Source organism: Haliotis rufescens, unplaced genomic scaffold (genome assembly GCF_023055435.1).
Source record: "Haliotis rufescens isolate VD_foot unplaced genomic scaffold, xgHalRufe1.0.p SCAF_12, whole genome shotgun sequence".
Taxonomy (NCBI): Eukaryota; Metazoa; Mollusca; class Gastropoda; order Lepetellida; family Haliotidae; genus Haliotis; species Haliotis rufescens.
This window is the reverse complement of record NW_025963802.1, coordinates 28,931,818-28,944,764: the sequence shown is the minus strand read 5'-3', so window position 1 is coordinate 28,944,764 and position 12,947 is coordinate 28,931,818.

Sequence of the window (12,947 nt, the reverse complement as noted above, 5' to 3'; positions counted from 1 at the left end):
TATGCAGTCAGGTTATAGTTTACCGGCAACCAAGGTAAAGCACCCATTCCGGGAACCATGGATACCTCCGAATTACACCATCGCTTTCACTCGCCACTGACAATTGTCTAGTAATTTGTTACATAGTTAGTCATGTACAGATTCAGCGGTAACACTTCCATACATAACCAACATTTATTTTCAAGAATGTAGACTTGCATAGCCTCTGGGGTTAATAATGTTTCGCTGCTTCAACTTCCTTCGAAAAGTGCCCTAGCTGCGAAGTTTCTCTAATTCTCCCCTTTCACTACGACCGCGAATATATCCGAATCACCCCGAATCGGAAACTTTCAAAATTCGTGATGATTCGGCCAATGATGCAAACTTTCGTGGAGAATCGGTTGGAGGTACGAAGCACTTACGACAAACTCGTGGCTAATCGGGTTGAAAAATATGAAGAATGCCAGGAATGGGCTAAGAAACATGTACGAATTAAAAGATTCATGTACGGATTATGCCCGAATTGTATATGCAGAATATATGTACAAATGCAGGACGATCGCAACGAATAAGATACGGCTACTACGCCATATGTACGAATAGTTTGCGAAAATCGGTACTTTTCCTGACACTTCGGCATATTCTTGGGTCCCGAAAGGCTGGCCAACCCATCACTTCCACCATGGAGGTTCAACGGAGAGCACGTGTTGCTCTGGTCCTGGTCCTTGGGGAATCGTGTTGTTCTTACTTAATTCTTACATGATTCGTAGTTGACTCGGGACATGTGTGGCTGTTTCGGGATGTTTTCGAGTTGAGGACAAGAAATTTTGAAAAGGAATCCATTACGAAGCTCTTACGGAACATAAGAATTTATTACGAATGAATTACGATACAGCAATTCGGGGACCTTTCCACGAAAGTTTTTGACAAACAAAACTTTCTCGCCGATTCGACGAACTCCCGGGAACTGCGCGAATGTTTGGGAATCAAATAAGATTCATTTAAGAACTTCAAGAAATGATTGAGATTCGGGATATTCGTGGTCGTAGTGAAATGGGGGCATTTCAGAAGTGAAATTATTTTTTTACAAAATGCACCTTTATAATTAAGAAATTTAAATTTCCTTTACAAACCTCCCTTGTCAAGCTATCATGACATGATAGAACTGAAATATTCTTCAAAGCAGCGTTAAGCCCAAATTAAACTATACGCCACGTGTGTACTCACATGCCACGACTCGGTGAAGTAGTGAATGAAAAGGCAATATAATACAGTGTACATGTAGAGGATCGGTGTCGGGCCAGGTTGGTTTGCAATGGATCGTCTATATCATACGTTCTGTGTGACTGTGTTTAATTTGAAACAGGTAAGAGCTAGAAAATAAAATAATTTATTATAGTGTCACACAGTACATATACAAACAGTTACAATTTTCAAGATAAAAGACACTTTTCTAAAAAAAAAAAGTACTTTCCGGCAAAACGGCATACGAGACAATAAAAACACTAAAAACTATTCAAAACATGTTCGTGAAAAAGATTTATAGACAATAATATAAAATAAATAAATGTTTATTTACATATTATACAGAAGACTTATTAACTTGGGGCAGCGAATTGGCGTCGTATCAAAATCAATAATAATGTCGCAGCTAAAGTTTTAGTGATAATAAGCGTAGTCATTAGAAAGGAGAGTTGATCACAAGTTGACATATCAGGGAAATCTAAAGAGAAGCCTCATTCCACAAATTATATCTAATATCTGAGTAAAAATCACAATGTAATAACAAATTCGTCTTCAATAACACCACCTTGCAACAAAGGAAACCAGGGATCTTATCAAGTATGTTTTACTAATCGTCGTTATGTCCTCCATCGCACTGAAGACATACCGCCTCTTTCACCAAGATCAAGCTTTGGCCTGGTACAAGCGAGAGGGTCACCAGCGATGACCCATACCATTGAGGGCTCAGGTTAGATCAACAAAGGGAAATGCTTCTCGCGTGACATCGTGTGCAGCATGTACCAGAGCACTGTGGTGTCTCAACACATTGCTTCAGTGTCAGGCAATGCAAAACCCGCGAAATATGTCTCATTTGACTTCCGTGAGTTGAGCACGGTCTCAATACATTAGAACATAATAGATAGACGAACGTCACCATTATCCCGCATATCGATCCAATGTATTCACGGTTAATGGAGGAATGTCGTGTATGTCCACCCTTGAAGTATTGACGGTGGATGTACCCAGTGACTCAAAATCATTATGTATGATATAGATTTATTACAAGATGAACTGAATGCCTTAAGTTTATTCCCTGAATATTCCATATTGTACCCGTAGGTTGCTGCAGACAAAGACGTGGAGGATGTTGACGACAGTATACAAGAGGATGCACATGAACAAAATGACGTCTCAGATTCGACGAATCTTTCTTCAGGAATGAAATGTACACTTATTGAACAGATACCACCTCTCGTGACACAACAGTTGCAGATTCCCCGGAATCATATGGGCGGAAGTAATCGGTTAGCGCGCCTTCCACCTCTACATGGAGCAGTACGTTCAGGACTGTTAAACAACGCCAGTCCTGGCGGGGCCTTACAAACTCCTGGACATACAAGTGAGACTTATCCTTCAGCATCCGCCTCTCTGTTTTCTCCACGAACACTACCGGCATTAAGAATCCTGCAAGATACGCCTACCAATGACCTCCCTGATATAGTAGAAGTACCCCGGCCTTTTGAAGAACTGGGGATATATGCAAATAAAGGAAAGGATTCCACTTGCATATTGACAGAAGAGGCTGCAAAGAAGAAGACGAAGAAGAGGAAAAAGAGGAAACACAATAAGAATAGAAGCGAAAGGATGTTAGAAGGTACTGAAATAATGGAGTCTTCGCCTTTTTCGCATCACTCATCTGGTGAGAACATTCCAAGTCAAGTTGATGCACTGGACAGTGCACCCGGGGAAAAGAAAAGGAAAAGAAAGCACAAAAAACGTAAGCGAGAAAAAAAGGAAACTTCTGCGACTATGGACGTTGATCCTGTCGAGGAGGTTGATGAGGTTAAAGATATTTCCAGCCTTGACATCTAACCCACATTACCGGTGCATGTGCACGGGGTGCATATGGAGGTTGTCATGGATAGTTCATGGAGGTTGTCATGGATGGTTCATGGAGGTTGTCATGGATAGTTCATGGAGGTTGTCATGGATAGTTCATGGAGGTTGTCATGGAAGCTTCATGGAGGTTGTCATGGATGCTTCATGGAGGTTGTCAGAAATTCAACTGAACCAGTCTGAAATGTTTGCCCTTTAACCTATTTTATGTCATGGTGCATATAAAAGACGAATATGGTAAATTTGTTTACAGCATACGAACATACTATGATGGCGGATGTACATGTATAGCAGGACCACAGGTAGTAAAGAATTATCATCGAATATGCATACTGGCATATACAGGCTGAGAACCAGAAAAGTAATTAAGGGATCATGAATTTTTTGCGAACTCACAATTCCACATAAATATTCCCCAAAATATTCATTATCCTTTACTTTTTTCTAATATGCACTTATACGTGAATACTGTATACTGTAGTAACACGATGTCTGCATGTTCAAATTCAGTTCGTTGGTCATTAGATAAATCCGGCTGAAGACTTTTGTAACTTTTGGCGTGATCAGCATGGATTGAAAAAACATACACGTAGTTGAGATGTTTTCACCTCGCCTCTGTTATGCTCCTTGTTTTGTTTGTGCCGTGTTTTGAGTATGGAAAAAGTTGAAAAAATATTATATGAATATATGAACCCAAACAAATGACCCAGCTTTTCTGATTCTGAATTATATTGTAAAGGTTTGTAGCAATTTCTATTGGGCAACTATAACCTGTACACAGATAGTTTGAAATCATGTTCAAAGTAGTGTTAAATTGATCTAACTAAAATCACTAAAATAAAAGTACAATCATATTTAGGGACCGATACATACTGAATATTCTGGCTGTCGATAAAATATTTAATGCAGAGTGATATCAGTGTACAACCTACACTTTGATCTCAAGCATACTGACGTTCTTTTGTGTAACGTGAACCAACCCAGGGGACACGTGGAGCAGTGCATTATTCAGATGTCCCTTATTTTTCACGAATATCACAAAATAAAACTATTGGAACTGGAAGTAACTTATGTGATTTCGCTTAGCACAGAGTCTTTTAGATGACTATAATGTGTTTTAACGCTACATAAACGGCTGCTGTAATATTACAAATGCTCAGCTGATGTAGGCCTCAACATGAAGTTCAGGTTGCCCAGCTGGTAAAACGAGGATTAACAGATGAAAATCTCTCATCGGTTTGTGATGATGTGCCAGGAAAATAACAATAGATAATGCTACTTTATTTGGTCCTTATCGTGACTATCATGTTAACAATTTCAAAATTTCTGTATATCAAATATTCGCTATTCGCTATGTTGCCACATCATGCTATATAGCAAATTACTCCATGTAATAAATATTAAAATCCATTCATATAACATGTTGCGTAATTATCAGCAACATGTTAACGTTCGACGGTGAGCAACCTTATCATCAGTCCTTAATAAATCATTCGAGCATTTACTGAAAGAAAGAGTTACATTAATATTATGATCTACTCCCCTGGTGAACGATATGGACTATTCCAACAAGTACCTCAATTCCTAGAAAGGGAATATCGAGTCAGTCAAAAAGTAAAGGATATAACACATAACACATAATACATCAACACAAACACAAACGACAAAATGGTTTTAAAGTTACAAGGAAAGGAAAAACACCGGGACACTCCCTGAATTGAACTATAAAGAAGGTTCGAGGCTAAATTGTTATGAGGGAGAAAGTCGTATCTTTCCCGAACAATGCACATCTTACGCTTTGCCTTATACTATAATGTCCTATGCAATATTTCAATGTCTCTGGTACATGATCTGAATTAAAGTGTTTCCCCATCAATGATATTAATGAATGCTCAGATATGTATTTAATCCTCAATGGCAATGTATAAATCGTGTTGGTATCATCTCTTCCTTTCCTGGGCATGTCGTCATGGGCGCCACATTCTCCCAGATCAAACTGACACGCCGTGATACAACTGGACTAGTGTTCAAAGCGGCCTTAAACCCGACTCACTCACTCTTCTTTTACGTCCACCGCCACTGTGGTCTAGTGAAAAGAGCGTCTGTCCGTCATTCCAAAAGACGTTAAAAGACGGAACTTGTTTTCTAAATCTGTCTGGTACTAGGCAGTAAGGGGCTAAAACAAGGACTGGTCGGCTCGGAGTCAGTATACTTTGTCTGAATGGGGTATTCATGTTCAAACTCCGACATGGTATCTCATCGGGATAGAACTATAACATAAGTTCGGACTAGTAGACACACACACACACACACACACACACACACACACACACACACACACACACACACACACACACACACAGACAGACACACACAGACACAGACACACACACACAGACTCACACACACACACAGACACACACACACACACACACACACACGTCGCTATATACATGTAAGTGCAATAATCTTGAACGCGACGTTAAACCCCATTTCACCTCACCTCGATCGTTTACTTCGTCTAATGTTAACACGTTGGCAAGCCTTTTGACATCGGGAATAAAGATGGCCCCATGTTTTTCCATAACCCCATTTGACGGCCTACACCCAGGAGTGAATAGTTTTGCCCATGTTTTCGGTGTGAGTGTCCACACATATTCGCTTTGATTTGACATCTTAGAGACAATCTTACGTTTTCACAATAGTGTACTTTTGTTCGTAGCATATGGTTAACGTTTTACTTTTTTCATATATACTATGCCAAAAATGTAGGGGGTAGTGGGAATCGTCAAGACTTAGTCATTTCTTCTGGTTTATATGGTATTGGAAAATGGCAATGATATGATCATGGAGTAGGCGATCAGATCTAAGATGGTGGCGCACTAGGTCGTTAAAGGGGTTGAGGGTCAAATTCAAAATTTGCATTATGCAGCCAACGTGAATAATATCGGGTAAAGCAACCTCTGTTGGCGGCCAAACATGCACGAATTCGTAGAGGCAAGTCAGCTTGACTAATGTCAGCTTGACTCTCATCAGTGAGAGCAACGCCGAGTTCAACATTGTGAGCGGTGGGTGGATTTAGACTTTGACGTATCTACCTGCCAATGACGTCCCAGACGTGTTCAATAGGGGAAATGTCAGGACTGAGTGCTGCCCATGATATGACATGAATGTTTTGCTGTTGGATGAATTGGGTCACACATTTTTGCACGATAATCACGTGCATTATCATCTTGAAAGATGAAACGTTGCCCAAAAGATTGTGCAATGGTGTTGTCTCGGTGTTCACCTGTGACTCTGTCATGGACAATATGGAGCGCAGTTCGGCCAAGCGTCGATTATCACAGTGCTGACGTTCCCTACACCACTGACGCCTCTGATTCAAAAGACATTCAATACGTCGCGGGATGACACGAGGACGTCGTGCACGCTATTGCCATCTGTGCAGACCATCTGTGCTCCGCACACACACACAATAATCTTGAACGCGACGTTAAACCCCATTTCACCTCACCTCTGTTACATCGTCTAACGCTAACACGTTGGCAAACCTTTTGACATCGGGAATATAGATGGCCCCATGTTTTTCCATAACCCCACAGCATTTGACGGCCTACACTCAGGAGTGAATAGTTTTGCCCTAGTTTTCTGTGTGAGTGTCCACACATATTCGCTGTGATTTGACATCTTAATTCCAAGGAAACGCCTGCAACATGACTAAAGCACGTACACGCTCGGCACGTTGCAAACGTTGCCTGAACAATGCAGTTAACAATGATGGTTAAATGTGCTTAATTAAGAAACTTTGATCGTTTGGTTCCAAGAAAACAACAGATAGACTGAGTGACAATGGTAAATCTGGCATGCCACCCCTTGCACCAGCTGTCCGAGGTCACGTGCTGTCGTGTTTGGGAGCTTCATTTCTTCGGAAATGTTTTGCCACATAACTCAGTTACTTTAATTGCAAGACGTTGGTGTATTTTCATCTAAAAACAAATTATCCCCTACTTTCTTTGCTTTGTATATGTTCATGCTGTTGGGATTTAAGGCACAAGTTTTGTCGATATAGATATTGAAATTGTTTGCAGCACGAACAAAAGTTAGTTCTTTAAAGTTGTGTATAAACGTGAGTCAGAGAACACACACGACATCCAGGGTTCTTCCATTTTGTATCCAGACTGTTGTACAATATTTATGCTACAGACGACGGGAGAACCTGCAACGCGTGTCTGATGAAATCAATGGCATCGCCACGACCGTATGTTTGTGTCAGAATAGGTTACATTGGAATCTGACTTCCTTGCGGCCAGGTCTTTCTGCTTATGCCTTGTTGTGGAATGGTGCAGCTGGGGGTGCCCAGAAATATCCTGGAGACAATTCTGTCGTTGTTGTGATTAGCCCGAGAATCGAGAATCTTTAAATAACAATACATACACGTGATACCTCCCGATCTGTAAGGGAGGCTCGCGGATTTGCGACCCTCGTCACGGTCACCCTCCGGGGAGCCCGTTTCATTCGGATGGACGTTATTTATACGAGAACGATTCGTGTTAAGGGTCCGTTCTTGAGCCCCCGATTAGGTAACGTACTTGTTAAAAGATCCAGAATTTACAATTCAATCAATTCTTGGTAAGAGCTGTTGGCTGTGAGAATTCGTTAGTTGTTTTCAACAAGGAAGTTTGGGATATTGTAGAGTACGTTAATGAAGCCATAACAGGTTAGGTCTTTTCAAAGCGACTGAACCAGCATAAAATCATGAGAGTATACACTGAAAGGAGTGGAGAAAGACAATGTATGTTTTACTGTGTCAATATGCAATAAGATTTTTAATATCATTTCTACCACAACTTTCAGCTAAAACTGGTAAGTGTACAAAAATTAATATCAACTTAATATTTTGTATTTGTTTGTGTTTATTCTCCTAAGCGAACGTATAAATGCCATCACAGTGTCTGACCCTTTGATTTTTTGACGATTTTAAACATAAGTATAACTGATAGATCTGAAACTTCTTACCAGCAGGATTATCGGGTCCAGCTCAAGTCAGCAAAGGTTGCCATGAAAGCAATCAAGAAGGGCAGACACCGGGTGTCCCGAAGCTGTTAGAGTCGCAGACAGTGATGAAGAAAAATACTGTACTGTTTAATTTAGTACGTACAACACCAGAGACTGTTGTATCTAAGAAATGTCCTTCTATAAGGATTACAGGGGGTTTACACATGGAAAAGGAAGGTGGCCACACAACTGACCCACAGTTGTGATGATGTTGGATACCTCTGGAGATCAACTAAGTGAGTGAGTGAGTGAGTATGGTTTTACGCCGCCTTTAGCAATATTCTAGAAATTTTCTATTTGTTTTGACAGTCGACAACAATTCTTTTTAAGAATTTAATGAATAGAAATGAAAACGAAATGTTTTGATATTTGACAAAATGGCCACACAAATCGAATTACGTTGTTCTGGGTATAAGGAAAGATAAGACCCGTGAAGATCATGGTTAGAATAGGTCTTCAGCAACCCATGCTTGCCGTAAAAGGCGACTATCCTTGTCGTTAGAGGCGACTCACGGGATGACTTGGTTGGTGCATGTCATCGCATCCTAATTGCGTAGATAGATGCTCATGTTATCAATCTCTTGATTTTCTGGTCCAGACTTGATTATTTACAGACCGCCGTCATGTAGCTGGAATATTGCTGAGTGCGGTGTTAAACAACAAGTTGCTAAAGACCTATTCTACCCCGGATCTTCACGGGTCACATGTTACTCTTACCCTTGCAATAAGTTGAAATGTAACGTCGCATCGGAATTATTTCAGCCATATAGCGACTCCTTGCAAATAAAGGATTACTTGGATTGTGCCTATTACGACGTAAATTGTAATAAAAAGGTAAATTGTAATACTTGCAGCAAATTGTAATAATTTTGACGTAAATTGTAATAACAACGTAAATTGTAATAATACTTGACGCAAATTGTAATACGCAAATTGTAATAAAAATTGACGTAAATTGTAATAATATCTACTTGCGGTAAAATGTAATAAATTCTTACGTAAATTGTAATAACCTTACTACCGTAGTGTTCAAGACGCCAACTGAATAGAACTGATTTTTGTCAGTTGAGCTTGCGTTTCACATGTACAATTCGAGAAATACTGTGCATGATGACAAACGTACAAAACTGTTAAGTTAGGAATGGTTGGTATAGGCTTTATCGTACAATCGTCATTAAAGGGTGGTGTCAACAACGATAAATTTAGATGACTGAAATATCCATCCTCGGGTTCAAAATGATTGGTTACACAACCGTATATTCGATAAATAACTTAATTGTGACATATTGTTCAATACTCTTATAAGGCTATTCAAGATGTTTTTTGCATGACTTGCTTCAACAGTACGTTGACCAGTTCGACACGAGTGATGACGAAGGGTACAAACACAGGCTGGTCAACCAGTGTGTCGATTTGCAGTTGAAACGCTATACGAGTTGATAAGGACTACATGATACTTTTCTTGAAACAAACGGGGAGATTTAATCATATTTATACAATTCAAATACAACAAATGAGTTGACAGATCCCGTGCATACACAAATAACATCCGCTATCATCGGATAACTCTTGTACAGTTTCAAAGAGTATACGAATTATCATAAATTTCTTGTACTTGTTGCATTTTGTATAACCTTTAATTGCTCATATCAGCATTTTTGTGGGACCTCTCACAAAGTAGTGTCACTCATCTTTCATTTGGAACTATATGTAGAAGTGCAGTCATAGATCTGCTTCCAATGACATATAAAGGTCGTATTTACATACACACACACATACATACATACATACATACATACATACATACATACATACATACATACATACATACATACACAAACACACATACATACATACCTTTGTGTGTATGTGTTTGTATGTATGTGTGTGTGTTGATGTGTATATGTGTGTTTGTGTGTATGTGTGTATGTGTGTGTGTGTATACTGATGAGGGCATAGTATCGGAGATAAATATAATTTGGTTTCTTAGTCACTATTCTTTTCATTGGAATGTTAAGAAGGTATGCTATAATTTCAATATATTTTATTACAGTGCTTGATGAGAGATTATGAGAGATTATCCTCTGAGGTAATTTGTGTCCGTATATATGTCATAAATTAATGATAACTTATAAAAAAACGTAATTATCCGTTTCGAAAATTATGTACCGCATTATACGTGAGGTACCAAATTTGGTATCAAGGTTGCTTGGCGCAATCCACCAACGATTGCCGAGTTTAATGATCTTAGAATATTCTTCGTATAAGGTCAAAGAGAATATTGACGTCAGTGACAAAACCCTTTTCATTATTGATTTTCCATCCTTTTAATTTTGATCAAAACAGATATATTTCAGCAATAATTGATTGCAACAAATTTATTATACATTCTGATGCTCATTGAATCTTAACAAGACATGCCCGAAGATACCGGATATTATTTGTGTATGCTCTGAATTATGCTTTCGTGCCGTTATCATGATTGATTCTGTATTTGTTGTTGGGGCAAGCAGTTATTCCCAGCAAAAGTTGTCAGTAAGTTGTTGTTTGTTCTTTATGACATATGAAAAGAATCCAGACAGTTACATTTATTCATTTATTTCATTTAATATACTTCTTCCTATGAAAGGAAATATCTTATGTTATCTTTATGATCCATATGTTAATCATACATTGCTACAAATATCGCATAAGTTAACATGGTTTGCATTTATTTATTATTATTTTTTTATCTGTGAGAAGTTCACAGAGATCGAGAATACACAATATCTAATAGTATATGCAATGTAGGTAAAGAATATCCACCTCCCTCTTTTGATATTAATAAAAACATAGTATATAATGTTATGTATTAAGTATTCCTTTCCCATGGATGGGAAATCTATGCTGCATTTGCTGACGACTGTTTTGTTTCCTTTGACATTGCACAGGAGATCTGTCACTCATTTGTTGTATTTGAATTCTTCGTCAAAATATAATGTATAAAAACGATTGAATTGTCTCGTTTGTTTCAAGGAAACGGCCATGTGCTCCTTATCAAATTAAGTAAACCTCCAATGCAAATCGACATAATTTCAGGGTCCGGTTGCACAGAACTCTATTCGGTAACTCGTAATTCAATGTTATTGCAATGGATTCCTAGCTAAGCTGCTATTGGATGATAAATCAATTAACCTATTTGTCGAATAGACGTACCTAATGTAATCCATCATTGTTAGCCCGAGGATGGATCTTTCAGTCATAAATTTCGATGTGTACAGTTGCTAGAGTATCATTCTAACAATACAGACATGACACAAGCTGCACGTAAAATAATTGATAAAGGTAGTCCTTTCGGGTTCACATACCTACATGTACATCGCCCAGGACATTGTCATTATTTGCTTTACATCCTCCTAGTAACGTTAAAAAAAATTGAAACTTGAATAATAATAAATTGATATTATGTATATGAACATGTATATATCAGCTTGCACACAGACTACTGCAGAATGACATGTCATCCATTTGCTAGTTTAGTTTAGTTTGAAAATATTTTATTCACAGGACAAAATGAGAATTGTATTGGGGACAAGTTCTTGCAACTTAGTAAACTCCTCTCCGCATAAAATATGTACAAATATACAGTTGCAAAATAAATAAATTTGCTTCAGTCAGTAAAAGTCAGACTTTCCACATTTACACATCAATATATTTGTGTAAGTGTGTTACGTTATAATTATTCCATTATGTATATTACTACCTACTTTACCAATTGAAATATGATTCCATTACGTTAAATATGAACAATTATGATGAAAATCGTCAATAGGATATATTACAATTAAGTACAAAACACACAGAGTATTTCTCAAATAAATAAGAAAACTAAGTTCATTCTAGTAATTAATCCTCTTCTGGACAACCATAGAAATGAAATTCCAATGCGTTTATATATACATATAATTATACAACAACGTACGATAACGACCTCAATCCTCCCCCACACCCATACTTTAATGACGATTGTACGATAAACCCTGTACCAACCCTGACAAGGATAGGTTCTAGTCATTTAACGCCTTTGACACTAAACTTATAAGGTTATTACAATTTACGTAAGAATTTATTACATTTTACCGCAAGTTAAGATTATTACAATTTACGTCAATTTTTATTACAATTTGCGTATTACAATTTACGTCAAATTTTATTTCAATTTACGTTGTTATTACAATTGACGTCAAAATTATTACAATTTGCTGCAAGTATTACAATTTACCTTTTTATTACAATTTACGTCGTAACAGTGCCGTTATAGGTTGATAAACTGCTATAAATTTTGAATTTGACGGTGTGTGTGATATTATCTCATTATAATTGTGTATGTGTTGACTCCGTCGTATTAACGTATCAAGTATATTAGTTAAAGTGACTGACTTTGTATTGAACAGAATCTTGTTTCAGATATACACTCCGTAGCCTTGCCACTCTGTAACACTGACAGTAACAAACATTCTTTTACTCTTTGTGTATTACACAACTGATAGAACAATGATAAGCCCACAGAAATGTTTTGTTTGAATCTTCAAAAGATTATTTGGCGACTACATCTGATAATCATGTATACAGTACGGCCGTACCGGGACTGCACGTGCGGTGTTCGCAGGTCACATGTATGTCAGAGTAAGGGATTCGGGTTCAAGGTTACGTATTCAGTTTTTTTTCACTGCGGCACACAATGAGGGAGAGAAGCCTGACCACAACGCCCCGTGATTCAGGGGTGAGTATATTCATGGCTATGATGTATGTTC